Source organism: Rhincodon typus, unplaced genomic scaffold (genome assembly GCF_021869965.1).
Source record: "Rhincodon typus isolate 14 unplaced genomic scaffold, sRhiTyp1.1 hic_rhity00000935, whole genome shotgun sequence".
Taxonomy (NCBI): Eukaryota; Metazoa; Chordata; class Chondrichthyes; order Orectolobiformes; family Rhincodontidae; genus Rhincodon; species Rhincodon typus.
The window spans coordinates 27674-35946 of NW_025966573.1; the positions used below are offsets into that span (position 1 = coordinate 27674).

An 8273-nucleotide genomic window follows, 5' to 3' on the forward strand; every position below is an offset into this window, starting at 1 on the left:
CTGATGCTGCCTGGCCTGCTGTGTTCCTCCAACTCTACACTGTGTTATCTCTGACTCCAGCATCGGCAGTTCTTGCCATCTCTTCCTTCAAAAAGGACTCCCCACAACCTGATCCTGAATTTACACCTTTTTAAGTGTGTTTACAATCACCTTTCATGCCCTCTTGAGACCACCTCTTGCTTTTTAGAATCTATTTCTCTGAAATTGCTGATCTCCCGTGTTAGCTGACACTGTTAACAGTTCTCTCAGCTCAGATGTTATTCATCTCTCCTTCAAATCTGAGGTCATCACACCTCCCTTCAAAAAAGACAAACTTCCACTCCTCCGTCCTTGCACTCAATCTCCAACTGCCCTTTCTTCTCAAAGTCTCTGAAGCATTTTGTCACCTCCCAAAATCCATGCCCATCAATCCCAAAACCATCCCTCCAATCAGGTTACAGTCCCCACAACAAAGTAGCCAAAAGTCACTCAAAATTACAAAGACTTGTGCTATCTACAAGATGCCCTGCAGAAATTCACTCAAGATCCTCCGACAGCACCTTCCAAACCCACTGTCACTTCCATCTAGAAGCACAGGGGCAGCACTTACATGGAAACACTACCACCTGCAAGTTCCCCTCCAAGCCACTCACTATCCTGACTTGGAAATATATCACCATTTCTTCAGTGTTGCTGGGTCAAAATCCTGGAATTCCTTCCCTAAGGGCATCTTCCTACAGCATGTGGACTGCAACGGTTCAAGAAGGAAGCTCATCAATTCCTTCTAAAGGGCAGTCAGGGACAGACAATAAAATTACTGGTCCAGCCAGCAATGTTCACATCCCACAACTAAATAATAATATCTCCTGTGACTGTGACTGAGTCCCCAGCCGTGCACTTAGATCCTGTGTGGACCAGCTGATGGAAGTATCGCTGACATCTTCAACCTGTCCTTGCTACGATCTGAAGTTCCCACCTCCTACAAGAAGACCACCATCATCCCAGTACCATAGAAAACACACGCAATGTGCCTCAACCACTACCGCCCAGTGGCTCTGACCTCCATAACAATGAAGTGCTTTGTGAGGTTGGTCATGGCCCACATCAGCTCTAGCCTCCCAGCCTGCCTCAATACCCTGCCATTTGTCTACCGGTGAAACAGGTCCATCGGAGACACCATTTCCCCAGCCCTGCACTCATCCCTGGAACATCTGGATAACAACACCTACATCAAGCTTCTACTCAAAGACTACAACTCCATATTCCACACCATAATCCCTACCAGACTGATCCCAAAACTCCCAAACCTCGGACTCGGCTCCCCACTCTGCAACTGGATCCTCAGCTTCCTGACCCACAGACTGCAATCTGTGAAGATAGACAGCTGCACATCCTCCACAATAATCCTCAACACTGGCGACCCGCAAGGATGCATACTCAGCCCCTTACTGTACTCCCTGTACATCCACGACTGTGTAGCCAAATTCTGCACAAATGCCATCTCCAGTTTTGCTGATCACACCACTGTTGTAGGCCAGATATCAAACAATGATGAGTCAGAATGTAGGAAGGAGAGAGAGGGCTTGGTGTCATGGTGCAATGATAACAACCTCTCTCTCAATATCAGAAAAACAAAAGAACTGATGATTGACTTCAGGAAGAAAGGAGGGGGACACGCTCCCGGCAGCATCAATGGAGCTGAGGTGGATAGGGTCAACAGCATCAAGTTACTCGGAGTGACGATAAACAACAACCTGTCCTGGACCTCCCACGTAGATGTGATGGTCAATAAGGCACAACAATACTTCTTTTCCATGAAAACCAAAAGAACTGCGGGTGCTGTAAATCAGGGACAAAAACAGAAGTTGCTGGAAAAGCTCAGCAGGTCTGGCAGCATCTGTGAAGAGAAAATCAGAGTTAATGTTTCGGGTCCAATGACCCTTCCTCAGTCCTGAGGAGCTTCTGTTTTTGTTAACGCCACTTCTTCCTCAAGTGACTCAGAAAATTCAACATCTCTGTAAGGACCATCACTAACTTTTACAGATGCACCATAGAAAGCATTCTATCCAGGTGCATAATGGCCTGGTATGGCAGCTGCTCTGCCCAGGACCATAAGAAACTACAGAAGGTGGTGTGCACAGCCCAGACCATCACGGAAGCCAACCTCCCATCCATGGACTCTATTTACATGGTTCGCTGCTGCAGAATGGCGGCCAACATCATCAAAGACCCCTCCCACCCCAGTAATACTCTCTTCCAACCTCTTCTGTCAGGCAGAAAATACAGAAGCTTGAACACATGCACCAACAGGTTCAAGACCAGCTTCTTCCCTGCTGTTATTAGACTGCTGAATGGATCTCTCTAACTCCGAATCTAATGTTGATCTTGCATTTGTGCACCTCCTGCGCAGCCGTAACCTTTTATGCCTTGCTCTCTCTTTGCACCCTATGATCTGTATGTCCTTGTTTGCAATGATCTTCCTGTATTGTTCGCAAAACAAAACTTAGCACTGTATTAGGTACATGTGACAACAATAAATCAAATCAAAAATAAACGATGCATCCACCTCATTCTTGACCTATTTGCTACCTCTGTCTTAGCTCTGTCAAGCTTCAATGCCTTTCCAACATTGTCCAGCAGCATTGGACTATATTGGCCTGGTTCCATTCTTTGTACCATTCTTATCCAGGCAGTCCGAGTGAAGAGTATCAACTGCGGCTCTTCTCATTTTGAAGCCCAGGATCAGGCAATCATGTTGAATGACAAAGCTGGTTCAATGGGCCAAATGGACTGCTCCCATTTCTTTCTCGTGTGTTTTTGTGCATTTCAGTTAGTGTTAAAAATGGAAATGCACCCCCATATGCATTAACCTTGCCAGCATGTCTTCACTGGAGCACAAAGTCCAAATAGAGTTGCGTACTTTATTTTCCACGAGTGTTAAATCTGCATTTTTTGCTTTAAATCCACTCTGGCCTTCCCAGATATGTAAAAACATAAATTTCTGGTAAATAACAGTGAGTTCTGGTGGTTGGCATTGGTGCCTCATAAACAAATCTAGCGATTTGTTGTGAAATGGAGATACATCAAGAGCTCCAATTCCTGACAAATTTCTAGATATTTTGATTCCCAAATAATGAAAGAATTGCAACCTCGCCAGGTGCTTTAGCATTGAAACAAATAAAGAGGTACGGTGGTATGGGTTCAATGGGCTGAATGGCCTCATTATAAGCTGCAGCTCACGATCCTAAAATGCATTCCTTTCCTGGCAGTATCATTATGCCAGCCTTGTCATTAAACTTCTTTTAACGGCAGAAGGCTAATGTTCAGGGTACATGATTTTTTCAAAACTTAGAAATGCAATTTCGATAGAGTTCCTTCAATGAAAAAATCTCTGGTGTTTGTTACATGAACAATCTGAGATGTCATGGGAGGAGCAGATGACTTTGAATCTACTTCTCCACATGTTCTCCTCGCTTCATATTAGGGTCTATTGTAGGCCTCATTAATAGAGATTGATAATGTGATTAGTCAATAACTCTACTGCCTCTGTATCATAAGATTACCAGGATGATACAAGATGAACTCAATGGACCTCAGCTTCCACATTTAGAATTCCTGTGTTCCTATAAAAACAGTTTCACTTTTCTTCACTATGATGATCATATTCTACAATTCTTGGCTCAATAATGTTTGCACTTTTCATACATCTATCCTGCCATTCATAAACTAGATTCTCAAAGACCAGTACTAGAATTTCCAAATAAGAACAGCAACTCAGCAAGCCTGGCAGCACTGTTTTAACAAATCAAAGAACTGTGGATGCTGCAGACCTGAAACAAACAAAACCAGAGAAATCAGAGATAGTAGGAGCTGCCGACGCTGCAGTCTGAGATAACAAGGTGTGGAGCTGGAGGAACGCAGCAGGCCAGGCAGCATCAGAGGAGCAGGAAAGCTGACGTTTCGGGTCGGGACCCTTTTTCAGAAACCTTCTGAAGAAGGATCCAGACCCGAAATGTCAGCTTTCCTGCTCCTCTGATGCTTCCTGGCCTGCTGTGTTCATCCAGCTCTACACCTTGTTAAAAACAGAGAAATAGTTGGAGAAACTCAGCAGGCCTGGCAGCACCTGTGGAGAGAGAAACAGAGTTCACGTTTCAAATCCACTGAACATTCTTCAGAACAGGTTCAGTTTAGATTTCAGATTTCCAGCATCCACGATATCTTTCACAGGATTTTTCAAACATAGCCTGGTTATAATATTTGTTTTTCACACTTAATGCTTTTTTGTCTCCCTCTTAATCGACTCTATCCTTTCTTACCAATGTTTTTCTCTGTCTCAATTTTGACTTTGAATCACTCTATGTCTTTTCTCCATCATTCACCCTGTTTCTTTCACTATTCACGTGTTTCATTGGTGAGGTGTTAGACCAAAGGACATGATGTCTTGAAGTCTCCATGTGAAGTTTGGTTGACCAGTTGTATTTTGTCCTGTTGGACATTCCAAATAACCCATTAACATTCAGCTAAGCACAATCTGGTGAAGGATAGGTCAGATAAGGCCACAGAGCCATAAGAGGACCACAGCACAGAAAAAAACCATTCAGCCCACTGGATCTGTACCAGCCATAAACAATCAGCTAACTATTCTAATCCCATTTTTCAGCATAGCCATATGCCAGACTCATAGTTGTATGTGCCTTGAATGTTATGAGTGTTTCTGCTTCCAGCATGCTTACAGGCAGTAGGTTCCGGGTTCCCACCACCCTCTGCATGAAAAAAATTCTCCTCATGTCCTTAAACACCCTTCCCTTTTACTTAAATCAATGCTCCCTGTTGACTGATCCCCCCCACCATGGGGGAAAAGCTTCTTCCCATCCACCCTGTCGATGCCCCTCACAATTTTCGACATCTTAAATATGTCCTCCCTCAGTCTCCTCTGCTCCAAGGAAAACAACTCCAGCCTGTTAAATCTCTTCATAACTAAACTCTCTAGTTGGTAAATCTTGATAGATTTTCTCTGCGCCGTTTCTAGTGCAATCATATTCCTCTACAATGTGGATGTGTGCAAGATCTCACACCTTTCTTTCCAGTGGGATGCTACTAGAATGTCCCTAATATTTTTGAGAATCAGATAACCTTTCTATGTAAGGACACAGGAAAGGCAGAAGAGCCTACAGCCCCTCGAGCCTCTTTTTGCCATTCAATGAGGTCAAGGTTGATATGAGAACTAATTTAGCATTAATCTCAGCATTAAAATTAGCAATAGGTCTAACATCAATTGTCATTGAAGGATTTGCCAGTTCTCTGCCTTTCTTTCTGTAATTTCAGTCCTGAATTTCAGTCCTGAAAGGTATAGCTCTAATTTTTAGACAATGTTCCCTTGTCCTAAACTCCCCAGATTAGTACAAATAATTGCTCACCATCTACCCTATCAGTCTGCTTAATAGCTTGAAAGCTTCAATCCAATTACTCCTGAGCTTTCTAAATCCCAGGGAACATAAGCTTAATGAAGTAAATTGTTTTGTATTGAAAACAACGTTCCTCCTGGCTTGAGGAAGCAGACAGAAAAATTGAAGTATCCACTTAACCCTGAACCACAGATCCACCCTTAAGCTCAGGAGGAAATCAGAATTGTAGCAAATGTCTGGGAAGTGAATAGAAACTGTACCTATAACAACAAAATAAAGTATTTTGAGAAGATTTAGAAAAATAATTTCTGAGTTAGCTGCAATGAAACCTGAGATTGAATCAATGTATTTTACAGGAGAGAAGGAGTCATTTAGCCCTCTTTGGTTTCCTTATCTATGAAACAATATAAATGCATTAGAAGCAGTTTAGAAAAGGCTCACTCGACTGATCCCTGGGATGGTGAGGGGGATGGTTATCTTATGAGAAAAGTTTGGACAGGTTGGGTCTATATCCATTGGTCTTTGATCTGATCAAGACACATAAGTTTGTGAGGAGACTTGACAGTGTGGATGCAGAAAGGATATCTCTTCTTGTGGGAGCAACTAAGCTTGGGTCATTGGAGGGTTCTCTCATATCAGACTGAGACGAGGAGAAATCTTTTCTCTCAGAGGATCGTGACTTTTCGGGATCACGGTCCCAGGGAATGGTGAAGGCGGTGTTATAGATGGATAGACGATTGACTGATAAGGGCATCTAGGGAGGTAGGAATGTGGATTAAGGCCACAATCAGATCAGCTATGATCTTGTTGAATGACAGAGCAGAAGAGAAGAGGGTGAATGGCCTACTCGAAGTTTGCAGGTAGGTTTATATGTCATGCCTATCTGCGCTCTCTGAAAGAGCTGCCTGACTTAGTTCAACACAGCTATTTCTCCAAAAATGCTGAAAATTGATCTTTTCCAAGATGTAACCAGAATGAATTACTGGGTGTGCAGTTAGAACTCCTTTAGGATGTTCGCCTGTCCTCCCACCTAGATTGCTGAGTGTTAGTGCATTTGCAGTCTAACTTCTCATCTTACACTGAAAGTCATGTGAACAATAAAGTACTTTTCATCAGGTCTTAAAGATGATCCCTGTCCCCACAGGAAAACATCCAATCCCACAACTCCAGTGCACGTTCCTATTTAAAGTGAGCTCCAAAGCCAAGAATGCATTACTTTCATGAAGTTAGCAGCCAGTAGCATCAGCACTGGGGGACTCAAATCACCGACCTGATCTGATCTTTACTTTTTTTTAATAAAAAAGGAAGTTTAGATTTACACCAAAGTTGGTAGCAAATTAGTAGGGATAACGTTTACTTGTAAATCATACTTCTGTTGACACTCCCTCACTTGCTTAAGTTTTTTTGAATAAACAAAGTGGAGAATATTATAGCAATTACATTTTGTTTCTTAAATTTACTTGGAGATTAGTCCTCAGGCACTTACAGTTTCAAGGACATAGTTGCAAAAGTAAACGGTCCAATTGTTTTGTTAGTAGAGTCACAGGGGTTTACAGTGCAGAAACTATTCTAATCCCATTTTCCAGCACTTAGTCCATAGCCTGTTTCTCTTACTATCGCAACTGTACATCTAAATACTTCTTAAATGTTATGAGGGTTTCTGTCTCTACCACCCTTACAGGCAATGAGCTCCAGATTCCCACTACCCTCTCCTCTCAATGTCCTGCCCCTTACCTTAAATCCATGCCCCCGTCATTGATCCCCTCCATCAAGGGGTAAAGTCTCTACCTGTCTATACTATCTATGCCCCTCATAATTGTATACATCTCAATCTTTCTGCCCTCCCCTCAACCTCCTCTGCTCTAACCCCAGTCTGTCCAACCTCCCTTCATTCCTGGAACTCTCCAGCCCAGGCAACGTCCTGGTAAATCTCCTCTGCACCCTCTCCAGTGCTATCACATCTCTCCAATAATGTGGATTAAGAGGGTTAGTTGGCTGGAAGGCTGCTTTGTAAAGCTGAGTGATGCCAACAGTGTGGGTTCAATTCCCATCACGGGTTGAGGTTCCCATCAAGGGCTCTCCTTCTCAACCTCTCTCCTCACCTGAGGTGTACTGACCCTCAGGTTAAACCACCACCAGTGGTCTCTCTCTAATGACAGCAGTCCTACCTTCTAGTAAGACAGTGGCAAATTTACCTTTATTTTCTAACGTGGATTCCAGAACTGCGCTGAGGAAAACTTTTTTTTTAAGTACCAAAAGTGAGTTTTACGATGTGACACAATATATTTACAAATTGCCTTCCTTGGGGGTGAAAGGCGACACAGCAGGGGTCTTTGACAACATACATCACAACTCTTAATCCAAACTAGACACGAGATGGAAAAGCTCCAGAGGAAGATGTACTTACATGTGTGGACAAGACGAGGACACTGAAGAGGGTGCCAGTCCACATTGGCAGAATGCAGGGCGCTGGCAAACTGAGCCCCATTGTAGCTGACCAAAAGACCAATCAGCCTCCTATTGTCTGGTTCCCGCAGCGATGGGCACTGACTGACTGTGTTTAAAGGAGCCGGCGCTGGGACTGACACATTCAGGCTGGAGTCTGAGTTGTTGCTTTGCAAGAACCGACTGCAGCATGAGTTTGCGGAAGTTATCCGGCGAGCAACGTGACTGACAAAATACACCCCGGCAATATGTTGCAGCGAGATAAAATCCAATATTGAGCCAAAATACACGCAGTCAACACAGGTTCCCTTTTTAATGTTTCAGGGGAAGTGTTTTTTTCTTTAGTCTAGCCCATAAAATAGATTTGAAAATGAAATAGGTATTGTCTTTGGGGTTCTCGGGGCTAATTTTCTAAAACAAACACAGAAATTCCTAGAGATACTC

The 8273-nt window shown here is 43.3% G+C and overlaps 1 long non-coding RNA gene across 1 annotated transcript in view; it reads right to left on the minus strand.

Annotated features, from left to right (window-relative positions):
• LOC125481123 overlaps nucleotides 1–8024 on the minus strand; it is a 35133-nt gene extending 27109 nt beyond the window's left edge. Inside the window, exon 1 of the long non-coding RNA XR_007261218.1 lies at nucleotides 7792–8024. This is a non-coding gene — a long non-coding RNA (uncharacterized LOC125481123). The remainder of the gene's footprint in view (nucleotides 1–7791) is intronic.
• Between the last annotated feature and the right edge of the window lie 249 nt (nucleotides 8025–8273).